Genomic DNA, 13,321 nt, shown 5'->3' on the forward strand with positions numbered 1-13,321 from the left:
TTCATATCCAAACCATAACATCCTTTAAGGAATATAAAAAAGATGGATGAAAAAAGATTTCAGCATTAAACTCCTTTTTTTCCTTCAGCTCAGTAGGCAGCAATATCCTTTTTGCATTTTTCCTTCAGCTTAACTTGTCATTTGCTACACTGCTTTTCCACATCTCTTCCAGTATTGCTGCAACATCACTAATGGACAGGATGTTCTCCTTAAGATTTTTGAGTGATACTCAGAACAGAACAAGAAGATGGCCAATGGAGGCTTCTGGGATGCACTGGAATCCTCCAACTACTTTGTTTCCCCTTTATGAGGGACATAGGTTTTCATTTTTCTTCCATAAGAGACCTTGTCCACCTTTGTCATTTCTTCAAATTTTCCTTTCTCTTTAGTAGATACAGTATTTCACCTCTCTGAGCACTTCTTATCATCAAGTCAACTTCTGAGAAATTGACTGAAGTTTCTGGATAATTCTTCCAGTGATCATTCTGGCAAGTTTGCACAAAGAATGTGTTTGATAACATTTTCCTCTCAGATTCTGAGGATGTTATTTGCCGGATTTAGTTGGTTTTCTTCAGTGAGCCAGAGTCACCTGGTGCCCATCCAGCTCTAGAAAATGTTGATACTGAGAAAATGGAACCTCTGCACACTGTTGGTGGGAATATAAAATAATACAGTGCTATGGAAAACAGCACAGCAGTTCCTAAAAAATTTTAAAATAGAATTGCTATATAATTCAGCAAGTCCACTTTAAATAACATACATACACCAAAGAATTTTAAGCAGGATCTTGGTAAAGATATTTGCACATGATTATTGTGCATCATTTATAAACAGTCAAAAGGTGGAAGCAATCCACATTTCTACCTACAGATGGATAAATTAACAAAATGCGGTATACACATAATGGGAATATTATTCAGTCACAAAAAGGAAAGTAATTTTGACACATGCTACAAAATAGATGAAACTTGAGGACATCTATTTTTTTAACTGTCACAAAAACAAGCAGTGTATGATTCCTCTTTTATGAGGTGTTAAATTAATGAGACAATGTAAAATGGTGTTTTTTTTTTTTTTTTTGCGGTGCTGGGGATTGAACCCAGGGCCTTGTGCTTGCAAGGCAAGCACTCTACCAACTGAGCTATATCCCCAGCCCTAAAATGGTGGTTTTAAGGGGATAGGTGGAGAGGGGAATAAAGTCCTGTTTTATGGATATATAATTTGTTTTGCAAGATAAAAATAGTTAAGGATCTTGGCTATACAACACACAAAAATACTTAGCACTGGTGAATTAATACACTTAGGAATGTTTAAAAAGATAAATTTTGCCATAGTTAAAAATGTTTTTGATGCTAACGTTTTAGAATCAGTTACTTGTAGAATGGTTTGAATCCTTAAAATAGATTTTAAATTTAAATAGGGGACTTGTAAGTGTCACTTTTACTCAAGGAATATTTAGTGTTGCTAAGGTGTAATCATTATTGAGTCCTTCTACCAAGAACTCTATAGTTGGCAGTCAGAATTCAGATTTTTTTTCTGCCTTGTATAAATCCTAAGAATTTTAAATTTTATGACTTCCTGTTTATCCAGTGTCCAACATTTTGATGTTTTACTTTCTGTCAAGTAGAGCCTCGTACTAAACAAAGGTTTAAGTTTTTATTGGTACTGGGAATTGAACTCAGGGGTGCTTAACCACTGAACCACATCCCCAGAACTTTTTTTTTTATTTTTGAGATACAGTCTTGCTAAATTGCTGAAGCTGGACTTAAATCTGTGATTCTCTCAGCCTCCCGAGTTGCTAGGATTATAGTTGTGTGTCACTGCACCCTGCTATAATGTTTAAGATTACTCATCAAATGTACCTAAACATTTTTGCAATCTTCTTTTTGTTGTTTACTACCATACCCTGTTCTCCATTCTATAATACCTAATTCATATTTCCATAAATTCATGACAATAATGGGAGGAGGATCAATAACAGCAGCAATTAACAACAGAAGTTAGTGTTTACTTATAGACTAATTCAATGATAGGAATTCATATAAATTATTCTTATTCTCATTATTTGCATGATAAACAAAAGTAGCCTCAAATTATAAATGAGAAAGCTGTGGTTTTGAATAGTTTATATAACTTGTACAATGTTACACAATATTGCTGAAGTTGAATCAGTCACATCAACTTCAAAAGTACATAGTTTTCTTGTCATGTCATAATATTTTCTCTTCTTTCCCACTTAGAACACTTTTAGCCACAGCATATGTATAATGTCTTAGAAGTCTCAATCCCATGTTATATAAGACTTTTTTGATTAACCTTAATATGGGTCCCTGAATATAACACAGTTGCTCATATATTATATTAGAAAAGAAGTACTTCTCATCTGTTTAACAATATTTGCAAATCAACTAATGAAAGTTGAAATGTTTCTATGAAACAATACTGCAGAACTTTGTTTTTCAAGAAGTGTTAAATTACTGTGAAATCTGTCCTAACTAAAATCTTCAGGGTTATATCAAATCCCTGAGGAAAAAAGAAAATAAACAAAATCACTTTAAAAGCTGCAAAAAGAAGGTGTGTGGGTGGGGGGTACTACCAGAGGTAAGTACTGACAAAGAACACTTGAAAATATTCATTTCATCTTCCTATTAAGTCTTAAAAGACCTAACATGATACTTAACACACTCAGGAAGACTTAGATCTTCTCACCAATTATACTTTTGCTACCCTACACTCCAGCTTGCCTAACAATGACAATGACAACAGTTGTTAGTAGTCATATATTAACAGTTGTTAGTAGTATATGATCCCTTTGGATTTATTTCAAAACAGGGCAATTACTTCAAAAGATTAGGCAAGTGATGTCTTATTTAAAATGTGTATACTTTTGTTTACACATTGCTTACATACCTTACTTCACAGACGAAGAGAGCTATTTTATTCCACTGACTATACCTAGAAGAATAGAACATGGTTCTGGTTCTTTGCCTTTTTAAATCGCAAAATAAAGGCTGGGTTTATTTGTTGCTGGAAATACGTGAGAATGTTAGGTCAAGATTGAGACACATAACAGTTGCAAAAAAAAAAGTTCATAGTTAATGGAAATTCTCTATAGAATATTTGCATTTCGCTCTAAAATGCAATGGGAAGTCGAACAACTTAAGATAAATCTAATTTAATATTTTTTTCCTGGTCTCAGAAAATAAAAAATTTGTTGGTCATTAGTATGACCTTGTGGTCAGGAAATCTTTGCCTGCTTCTTTCAATGCCAAAACTGAAACGAGGGACAATTTATTCTCTTCTGTGATAAGTTTATTTCTATTTGATTTTACACTGGTGTCATTTTTTAGCAACTGCAGTTGTATGCATGAAAATCTGATGTGATCTTCTGTCGTGCTGGAGTCCTAGGTTTTGGCTTTCATCTATTGCACCAGGAAATGTTGCAATTAACAGACTCTCAGTGACAAGGGACCAAGGAAGCATATGCTCAACAGCTCTAGTGGGGTGCTTCTATTATGAATCAAACTTTATTAAAATTTTTTCTGGTTTCCTATTTTTTCAAGGCTTGGTAATGCTCTGAGAATGTTTCCAGATTTATCTATTGTTTTAAGGTTTAAGGTACCAACATGTTTGTTAGTTCTATACAGCTATCACTAGAGAAATAAATAACTCTAATTTGTAATAATGCCACCCAAATTTTTTTTGCAGTGCTGGGGATGAAATCCAGGACCTCACCCATTTTAGCTAGAGTACTTTACCACTGAGCTACATCTCCATCTGGCCACCAGGATTTTAACAGTACTAAATTTTCCCCTTTCAAGCTCACAAACTGTTCTAATTGCATACCCCCAAGACTATGGTTCCTTATTTCCCAATTATTCAACATTTTGTTTAAATCCTTGACTCTTAGTTACACTGATATTAACTACCTTTTTTCTCTCTTTAGCTTCCTCCATTTTTAAGGTTTCTATAACAGTACTATTTGATTTTTTCCTATTTAAAAGTCATATTCACTGACACTGTTTCTTCCACTTTTCTGCCCTTTCAAATGCTCATGTTTCTTAGGTGTCTTTCCCACTTGTCTTTTCATTTTATAATTTTTTCCTGGGCAATCTCACTCAATGCCAAATTCAAGTTTATACATGTACTGATAGTCTGTATTTCTATAAAGAAGTCACTGAAAAGATAAACCACTACTTCCAGTTGCCAAGCATTTCTACCTCAACAGCCTGAAGACAGTTAAAATTAAATATATTCAATGCCAGGCACCATGGCACACGCCGATAATCCCAGCAGCTTGGGATGCTGAGACAGGAGTGAGTTCAAAGCTAGCCTCAGCAATGGTAAGGTGCTAAGCAACTCAGTGAGATCGTGCCTCTAAATAAATACAAAAGAGGGCTGGGGATGTGGTTCAGTGGTCAAGTGCCCCTGAGTTCAATCTGCAGTACCAATTAATCAATCAATTAATTAAAATCTGAAGACATCATCTACTATTTTCATGCATGTTTATTACACTCTTTTTCACACTATAATCACCAATTTATTTAAAATTGCATATATGTTAGACAGTATTCATAAATATCTGCTGCCCTACCTTCAAAGAATTACAATTCCCAGTCCACATTGACATTAAGGACTGAACTGCTTTGACAATGAAATGTGAGAAGTAATGCACATCAGTTCTAGGAAGAACTTTTAAGAGTCAGATAGTGCTTTCCTGTGGCCCTTTCCTCTCTTCTACAAGACAAGCAACATTAGAGAGAGAGGGCGTTCTGTGAACTGGGGTCCTAGAGAAGACAACGTGAAAGAGACTTCAAAATCTTCTTTGGGGTACAGATGCTTGATGGGTCACATAAACATGAAAAAAAAAAAAAAAAAAGTGTTTGTTGTTTTAAGTCACTAGGCCTGGGGGATCATTTTTTAGAATTGTGAATCCTAGGTCATTCTGCCTAATATACCAAAAATTTATCCTCCTTATTCAAAATCATTCCACAGTTCCTAATTGCATCCACAAAAGTTTCATCTCCTATGAATGAAAAAACAAACTGCATGTGATATAGCCCATTATTACTGTTACAGCCTCACTTTCAAATACCACCATCATATCTACCCCCATGGACACAGTAATACCCAACAAACATGTTCTCCAAAAACACTATGCTATTTCACGGTTTTTGAGTCTGAGGTACTATTGTTACTGTTTAAAATACATTTGTATCCTTTTAGATTGTCTCACCTTAAATTTAATAGATTAAATTTAATATACACCAGTGTATGTACCACTTCTTCAGGGGCAGCAATGATAGTCATCTGAAGTGATCCAGTATGTCATAGCATTTGTATACTGCTCTATTAATAGAATTTAACACCCTGTTTATTGGTGAATATGCTGAACTCTTGGTAGCAGTAACTTTAGCTTATTCATATTTGAACCCTAGGGTTCATTACCAACAATAATCCTTAAAACATTTGATTCAATGAATAAAATAGTCTCATTTATGGACTTAGATATTCTTCTTTTTTGTTTGCTAAATTAAGGCTGAGAATCTTTACCCTAGTCTAGGTAGACCACATAAAAATTAGTCATTCATTGTTAAGAGTTTGAAAGTCTAAACAAAGTAGCATAAGAAACACAACTATCACTGATGTTTAAATTCCACCGTATAGTCAGGCACAGAGGTGCACGATTAATCCCAGGGATTTGAGAGGCTGAGAAAGGAGAATCACAAGATGAAGGCCAGACTGAGAAGATTAGTGAAAACCTGTCTCAAAACAGGCTGAAGACTTAACTCAGTGGTAGGACACCACTGGGTTTCAATCTCCAGTACTGGAAAAAAGAAAGAAAAATCCCAAACAACATAGTAAGATTTATTGTACTTTTGGCACAAAACTACTAATAACGAACTTCTGGAGTGTTGTAGATAATCATCAAATAAATTCAACAAATACTATGTTGATACAATTTGACAGTGAGGACTTGTAGCACTGATAAAAAAAACCCATATGCTATGGCTGTAAGACATAAGAGATCTACTAACCAAAGAGAGAGAGAAACTAAAGATACGTCATTTTCTTGCTTTTAAAAACTTCTTTCAACTTGTTTAAGTTTCTCATCACTGGTCCCTACCTACCTTTCTACCCTCACATTTAAAAACTGTCTTTATTCTAACTATAATGGTTGTTTTAGTTATTTTCTTGAACTCACTGAATAGTATATGTATTATTCTCACTGCTTGGAATGAAACTACTACTCTTCATCTCTCCTGATAATATTAATAGCTTAAAATTATTTCTTAATCTTCAATAAATTCAGAGGCAGATATATGTCATCTTTTATTTTTGTTTTTTAAAGACAATAAGGAGCATATCCTTAAATTTTTTTTGGGGGGGGGGGGGGGACTGAACCTTCTCTACCACTGAACTATAACCCTCAGTCCTAAATCTCTGTACAAATATGCTATACCTGTATTAATCAGTTGGCTATAATTTATTTATATATTAATTATTATATTTTGGTACCAGGGATTGAAGGCAAGGGTGCTTAACCACTGAGCTACACCCCCAACATTTTTATTTTGAGGCAGGTTCTCAGTTAGTAGCTTAAGGTCTCACTAAATTGCTGAGGCTGGCCTTGAACTTGCAATCCTCTTGCCTCAACCTCCCAAGTTGCTGGGATTATAGATGTGTACCACTGCAACTAGTCTAGTTTGGTACAATTTAAAATAGACAAATAATAGAAATTCAAAAGTTGAGAATAACAAATAAATATTAATAGAGGTTCTTCTCATGCCTCATAATAGATTTGTGAAAGCTCTTTTACAAATTATTAGTTTACCACAGAATTTTACATCTATCTATAAACTTATTAAATACCTCCAGTCCACACTCCCCTGTTAGGTTAATTCAGTTTTTAATGGGTAAGACTACCATACTGTTTCAATGTACATTATTAATGATTCTCACAAAACAAGATCACCTTTTCTTTCATTTTAGTACTTGAGATTGAACCCAGGAGTATTCTACCTTTGAACCTCATATCCAGCCCTTTTATATTCTTAAGTTTTGAGACAGGGTTGTCACTAAGTTGCTCAGGCTGGCTTCAAACTTGCAATCTTTCTGCCTCAGGCTCTTGAGTAGCTGGCATTACAAGGATGCACCACCATGCCTAGACATTTTTGTCTTCTGAACAAATTATCTTGTAAGTCATTCACAAGTAAACAGGTGGGAAATCATCTTGAAAATCTGTTAAAATAAATAGTACTAACCTGTCGAAGTAGTACTCTCAGATGAAGATCTTTTCCGGGTAGGGCTACAATTTGTGCTTTCTGATGGTCGCTGGGAAGGGTTATCTGAGTTTGACTGGGAACCTATAAAGACAGGAAAAGACAGAAATCATAGGAAAATTCAGGTCTGACAAAGCCAAATCACTCATTCTGTATTATAACTGTAAATTTCAGTTGCTGCCACTGCCATTCACTGTAATAACATGACTTGTAAGCTGGCAATAAGAGGAAAATAAACAGAGGACAAACCACACTAGATGTTGCCGGTTAGAATTTCCCATGTCTCAAAATTTTCTCTGGTTACATTAGCAGAGGGAAAACTAGTTTTAGTGGAAGAATGAGCAAAAATATGATTTGCTTTTTATGTTTTACCATTATGTAATACAGATTCATTCCTGGTTTTCTGATTAAAATTCATAATATAACTGACAAAACTTATAATCAATTAGGAACAGTGAGATAAAAACAGATCCAACCTAAGTATTTTATTTAATAAAATCAGAGAAAGTAAAGGGTTGGACCTTTAAATTCACACATCCTATCAATTCACAGAAAAATTGTTCACCTCTATGTATTTCTTCTAAAGAAAATTCTGGAAGAAGGGGAAATTAATTGATCCATGGAGTAGAATAATCTCCTTTAAAGTTTTGCACTGAAGGTAACTTGGTTTATACACAAAAGCCATGAAGACAATTTAAATTTCCATTCAAATAGTTTCATAATTTTAGGAAGACTCCAAATCAATGTAGTATAATTTAACCCATCTCTTTCTGAAGAGAAAAGTATGTTGTTCAGGAAAGATTATTTTCCTGAGTAAAACTTGGTTCTAATAGCAGTTTGCTTGTTATCTAAAAAGCCAGCTGTTGAGAAAACACAACGCATGTCCCTTTCATGTTTGTTAAACAACAAACAAAACTCTAGCAGTACTCTGAAATGTTCACTTTAACCTTGGGGAAAAAATTACAAATAAAAAGCTGTAACATAGCATTGGTGGCACAAAAGATAAAGGAAATCAAATACTTGAAGATGAGATTTTTAAGATCTGCCTCTAAGAGTTATATCTTTAATGAAGAAGTGACTAAAATACTGAAGGACAACGCAGGGACAGAAGAAATGAATGGAGCTAAGTTTTTAAAATTTCCTTTTCTCTAAGAGGAATAGACAACCACAAGCTTTGTTTTAATTAAGTAGTATCTTAAATCACATCACTGTAAATACTCTTTCAGCAGGCTACTGGCAGTATTACTCAGGTGAGATGTAAGACTTGCCATTGAAGAGTAAAAAGTTAGATTTTTAAAGAAACTTATATTGTGATAATACACCTACTTCTAAAACACAGTGATGACTGATGTAAGATCTAGTCAAGAAGCAAGACTGTTTATTGTTGAATTTTAAAAACAGATAAAGGGATTTTAAAACCAACAGTGTAATAATCCCCCTGGAATATGATTCAGATAGGATAAGATTTCCACTGAAGAGCTAAATGTCATTAAAAAAAGAAAAGAAAAAAAAAAAAAAAAAAAAAAAAAACCAAAAGAGCTAAATACCCTAATAAAACATCCAAGAAGTAAAAGTCCAGGAATCAACAAAAACTTTAAAGTAGTAATTCTGAAAACTTCATATATGGGACAGATATATATTCCCTACTGAGACAAAAAGTCAAGACAGAAGACAATAGTGGCCAAGAAGCTTGAGACATCATTGAACTCTATTACCATTCCTGATGAATGGACAAACAATCATAGATTAAGTACCAGGGGAAAAAGGGAGTTAGAGAGCACTTTTTATCAAGTCTTCTCTCAGTTGCAAACTAACATGTATTGAATATATTTTATATGCTCAGTACTATAATAGAAAGTATTTAATAGTCTCTGCCCTCAAAGAGCTTATTTAGGGTTGTGCATGTCACCATGTATTACATTTCAGGTGGCAACTGTGCCATCCACTCTTGAGTTCTGTCTTCAGTTCCTAGGCTATTTGGTAACTTTCCCCAAATTTCTTGGTCATCTTCAAGAAAGTCTTGATGAAGGCTTCAACTATACCTTTGATCATCAGGATATCCTGAGAATCACCCTGCCTGGCCTCACCCACCTCAGGGTAAAAGAGGGTACAGGCACTTTCTTCAAAGCTCCTTCTTTTGGTGGCATCTGGAGCTGCAGAGGAGGCAGTGGGAGGTGGAATGGGGGTCAGATCCCCGGAGATCGTTATTGGCAGCATTGTACAGCAATTCCTGAGAAACTGAAACAATTGAGAAAGAGATGGCTTAGCTCACTTAGCTTCTGAGCCACTTTTTCATTTCCTGAAAGTAATGGAGGCCAGCAGCCTATTCTTAGGATTTAATAAGAGACTGGAATAAAACTTCATTTAGGAAGGTTTTAATTTTAAAAAGTGTGTTTGAATTCCCTATTCATATAGCACAGAGCTGCTCTTAACTTTAGTCCACATTTAAGGAGAATAATGTATCCCTGAGACAGAGATCTCTAGGGCTTGATAATCATCAGCTCTAGAATCTTATTTCATTCAAAAATAGTTATAGGAACAGTAAGAAGATGAGGATACCTGAAAAAAACATTACTCAATGATGTAAAGCAATTGAGTTTAAGACGGAAAATGATGCTATAACTTATGTGCAAGAAGCAGCAACCTGTTAAAGATGTACAAAACTATGTTAAAATTAGGCTAACAGCAGAAATCATATGAAATCTGCAAAAATTATCTCCAATACTGCCAGAAACATACTGTTAGATAAGTCCCATTATGCAGTAAGGTGGTTAAGGAAGAACAAGATACTGTTCAAAGAGAACTAGTGCATTGATTTCAACAGAGACCAATATACCTGTTTTCAAAGCTGGAACAGTGAAATGCAGAGTTGACGTGGTATGATGTTAAGTATATGGACTATGAAGAAAGGCACTGTGGGTCTGATTTCTAGATCATCAACAAATTAGATTACATGAGTGAGACCAGTAAATATGCCTGTATTTTGGTTTAATAAAGCACTCTAAATCACATGATTGTTGTGAGACCTGAAATGAGATAATGTAATACAAAATCACTTTACAATATTCAAAGGGTTTTACAATTTTTCATGACTATTACATATAAACTGGCCCCCTACATTTATGATGGAACATCTATTTACTTTTGCTACTGGGGATTGAACTCATGGCCCTGTGCGTGCTAAGAACTTGCTCCACCACTCAGTTACACACTAGCCTAATCATGGAATTTTTATAATTTAAGTATTATTTCTGTCACTGACATACTTAGACTAACTATTAAAGTAAAAATCTAAAACGTGTAGAAATTTAAGCCCAATTAGGGAACTAGAAATAATCTCTCAGTTATTTATCTTAAATGTAAAGCAAATCTAAGAAATACTCTTTAAAAGCTACCTTTGGGGCTTGAGGTACTTGCAGAATTTAAAAAAAAAAAAAAAAGCTTCTCTGAAGTGAATCTTCTAATTCACCATTCCTTTATCATCGTTTACATAGAGTTGGGATTATGGATTACGTTCTAGATTATAGCAATAAAACCAGATGTGCTCAAGAGATGAATATGAATTAGAAGTTGTCTGGCTTTCTGTTCAGGTCTTTACCAGGACGAAGTAGTTTTCTGTTTCCCCTATTTAGTTCTTTGGTTCTTCTAATTCATAAGTGATTTAGGGAAGTTACCCTTTTTGTTGCTATTTATATCATGTGAGGTTGTTCATGTCTCTGATAGTGGTGATTTTAGATATGCCTGGAAGATTGTGTGAAAAATCTCCACTCTTCAAAGTACAAGAGGCATGTATATACTTTAAGTTCAAGAAATGTTCATACCTTCTCAAAGTATACAGAGAACACGAAAAAAACTTTTGATATTAGAGAGGTCCCAATGTTTCTCAATTCAATGTTACAAGAATGCATAAATACTTCACAAGTAAACAGAGAATATAAGTGATAATTTCAGAATTTACAAAATTTGGGAGTAAAAAATAATTAGATGTCTCATTACTCAGATGGCAGCCTTAGAAATATGTTTAGAAATATTCTGTACATGTTAAGAGAAAGAAGTAGAAATTACAGACAAATCACAAAAGAAGACACAGCTAAGTATAATTGGCAGTATATATTGATTGTTAGTATATTCTTTGTTGGAAATAAAGCCCTTCATGTAAAAAAGAAAGCAGACTACTACTAAGAAGAGAAAATAAAAAGAATATCATAAATTGAGATAATATATAAAGGGCATCAAGAATTGAAAATGAACCTGGATATGAGGAAGAACCTTGGAACTAGTTTTAGAACACAGAGTCTGAATTTTATTTGGCTATTATTTGATGAACTTCTAAAGATGAAAACAGGTTTTAAGAAAATATTTGTGTCAAATTAGATGAGAAGAGAGTATTTTTATAGCAAAACAAAATGACAAAATCATGGATAAGAATGTCAGAAAGGTGAAAAAGTAAAAAAGAACACAAATGACTTAGGGATAAGATTCTGGAAAGCCTACATTATACACAAAAATGAGCAGATGCCAAGAAGCTATTTTGAAGTCAATTTGTTACAAGAGATTTTAATGTAGCCTACATAGGAAGAACTGAAACAAACCTAAGATAAAAGAGAACTCTTTTACTGATGCCTGGGTGTGAGGAAAGATTCAAATAGGCAAAGATATCAGAATAACTAGAGACAACTGCACTGCAGTGTCTATGTGTGTAGCAGCACAGAGACATCACAAAGAAAATATGAATAAAAATTCAACCTATTTCATTGAAGTCTAAGTATTCTAGGTTAAAAAACGAGGAATTTCCCTAAAGCCAATATGTATTAGTTAAAGGAACATAGTGAATGAAACCTATAGTATTTTTAATAGAACATATATTTTTTAGTCTAAATTCAATAAATATTTTTGGGTAAAGTATGAAAAAAAAATAGATAAAGTATGCTAGATTTGGAATGACAAAAGGAGTAGTCAGTTCAAAGATGATATAAATTTCAATGTATTTTAAAAGGTTTAAATATTTAAATTTTTCATTCTCACCAAAATTAAAGTATGATAACAAAATTTTACTTTTAAAAAAGAAAAATTTTAAATTTTGTCATTCATAACTCATGATTATTTAGGAATATGTGTTAAACAACTAAACCAAAAATGGCTGTAATAAAAATGGTTACACAGTAACAGAATATGAACTTAAATAGCAAACTATTTGGAAACTTTTGATCAAGATTTTTAATGTCCAGATTCAAGTTGTGAGTCCTTTGCTTCATAGCTAACACCAGCCTGGGAAGCTTCTTGTTGAGCTGAATGAATGCTGAGATAAAAGCTACATTCACAATAAAAACAGCTGTTTCCAATTGTGGGAAATGCTTTTATAGAAAGTAATACATTTTATTTGACTCACCAATTAAACATACAACAAGAGAGAATGATTCAGAGCCTATGCTGGAGATTTTTAAGCTAAAACATTTGTTTTTCTCCCTTTGATTAGACAATTTCCCATAATGCCCAAATCAGATCATTTACTGAAATGGAATTCCTCTGGAAATTCCCAGAACTATATTAACCATGACAATCAATTTTCTGCTTTTATCTCACATGTCCATGTTATTTATGTGTGTATCCTGGAGAAACTGTCTGAAATTAGAATATTCTAACTAATGGATGCTTATAACCCTTCAGTTAAAAAAAAAACAAGAGTTGGGTGGGATGGCTTAAATTTATAATCCCAGCTACTAGGGAGGCTTAAAGCAGGAGGATCCACAGTTCAACACCAGCCTGGGCAACTTATCACACACACACACACACACACACACACACACACTCTCTCTCTCACTCTCACTCTCTCTCTCTCATACACACACACACACACACAAAGGCTGGCTATAGATCGGTGGGAGTGGACCTCAGAGGTCAATTTTCAATGTCACAAAACAAAACATAACAAAAACTCAGTACACTGCTTCAACCAGTATTCTTTCATTGTGGATACATTTTTCTTCCCCAAACAAAAACATAAAAGCTCCATTTACTTTGGGGACGTAAGTTGCAGC

The 13,321-nt window shown here is 34.0% G+C and overlaps 1 long non-coding RNA gene across 10 annotated transcripts in view; it reads right to left on the reverse strand.

Moving 5' to 3' along the window:
- Positions 1-631: 631 nt before the first annotated feature.
- LOC306640661 overlaps positions 632-13,321 on the reverse strand; it is an 84,692-nt gene continuing 72,002 nt past the window's right edge. For 5 of the 10 annotated variants that reach the window (XR_013757847.1, XR_013757848.1, XR_013757852.1 and 2 more), the window contains 3 exons: positions 8,831-9,521; positions 7,266-7,367; positions 686-700 (listed from right to left, as the gene is read on the reverse strand). This is a non-coding gene — a long non-coding RNA (uncharacterized lncRNA). Of the gene's footprint in view, positions 647-685; positions 701-7,265; positions 7,368-8,830; positions 9,522-10,119; positions 10,310-13,321 lie in introns of those variants that run through there. The other 5 variants (XR_013757853.1, XR_013757846.1, XR_013757850.1 and 2 more) reach the window with 5 other exon arrangements.

The sequence above is a fragment of the Sciurus vulgaris genome (assembly GCF_902686455.1).
Source record: "Sciurus vulgaris genome assembly, chromosome: 1".
NCBI classification, from domain to species: Eukaryota; Metazoa; Chordata; class Mammalia; order Rodentia; family Sciuridae; genus Sciurus; species Sciurus vulgaris.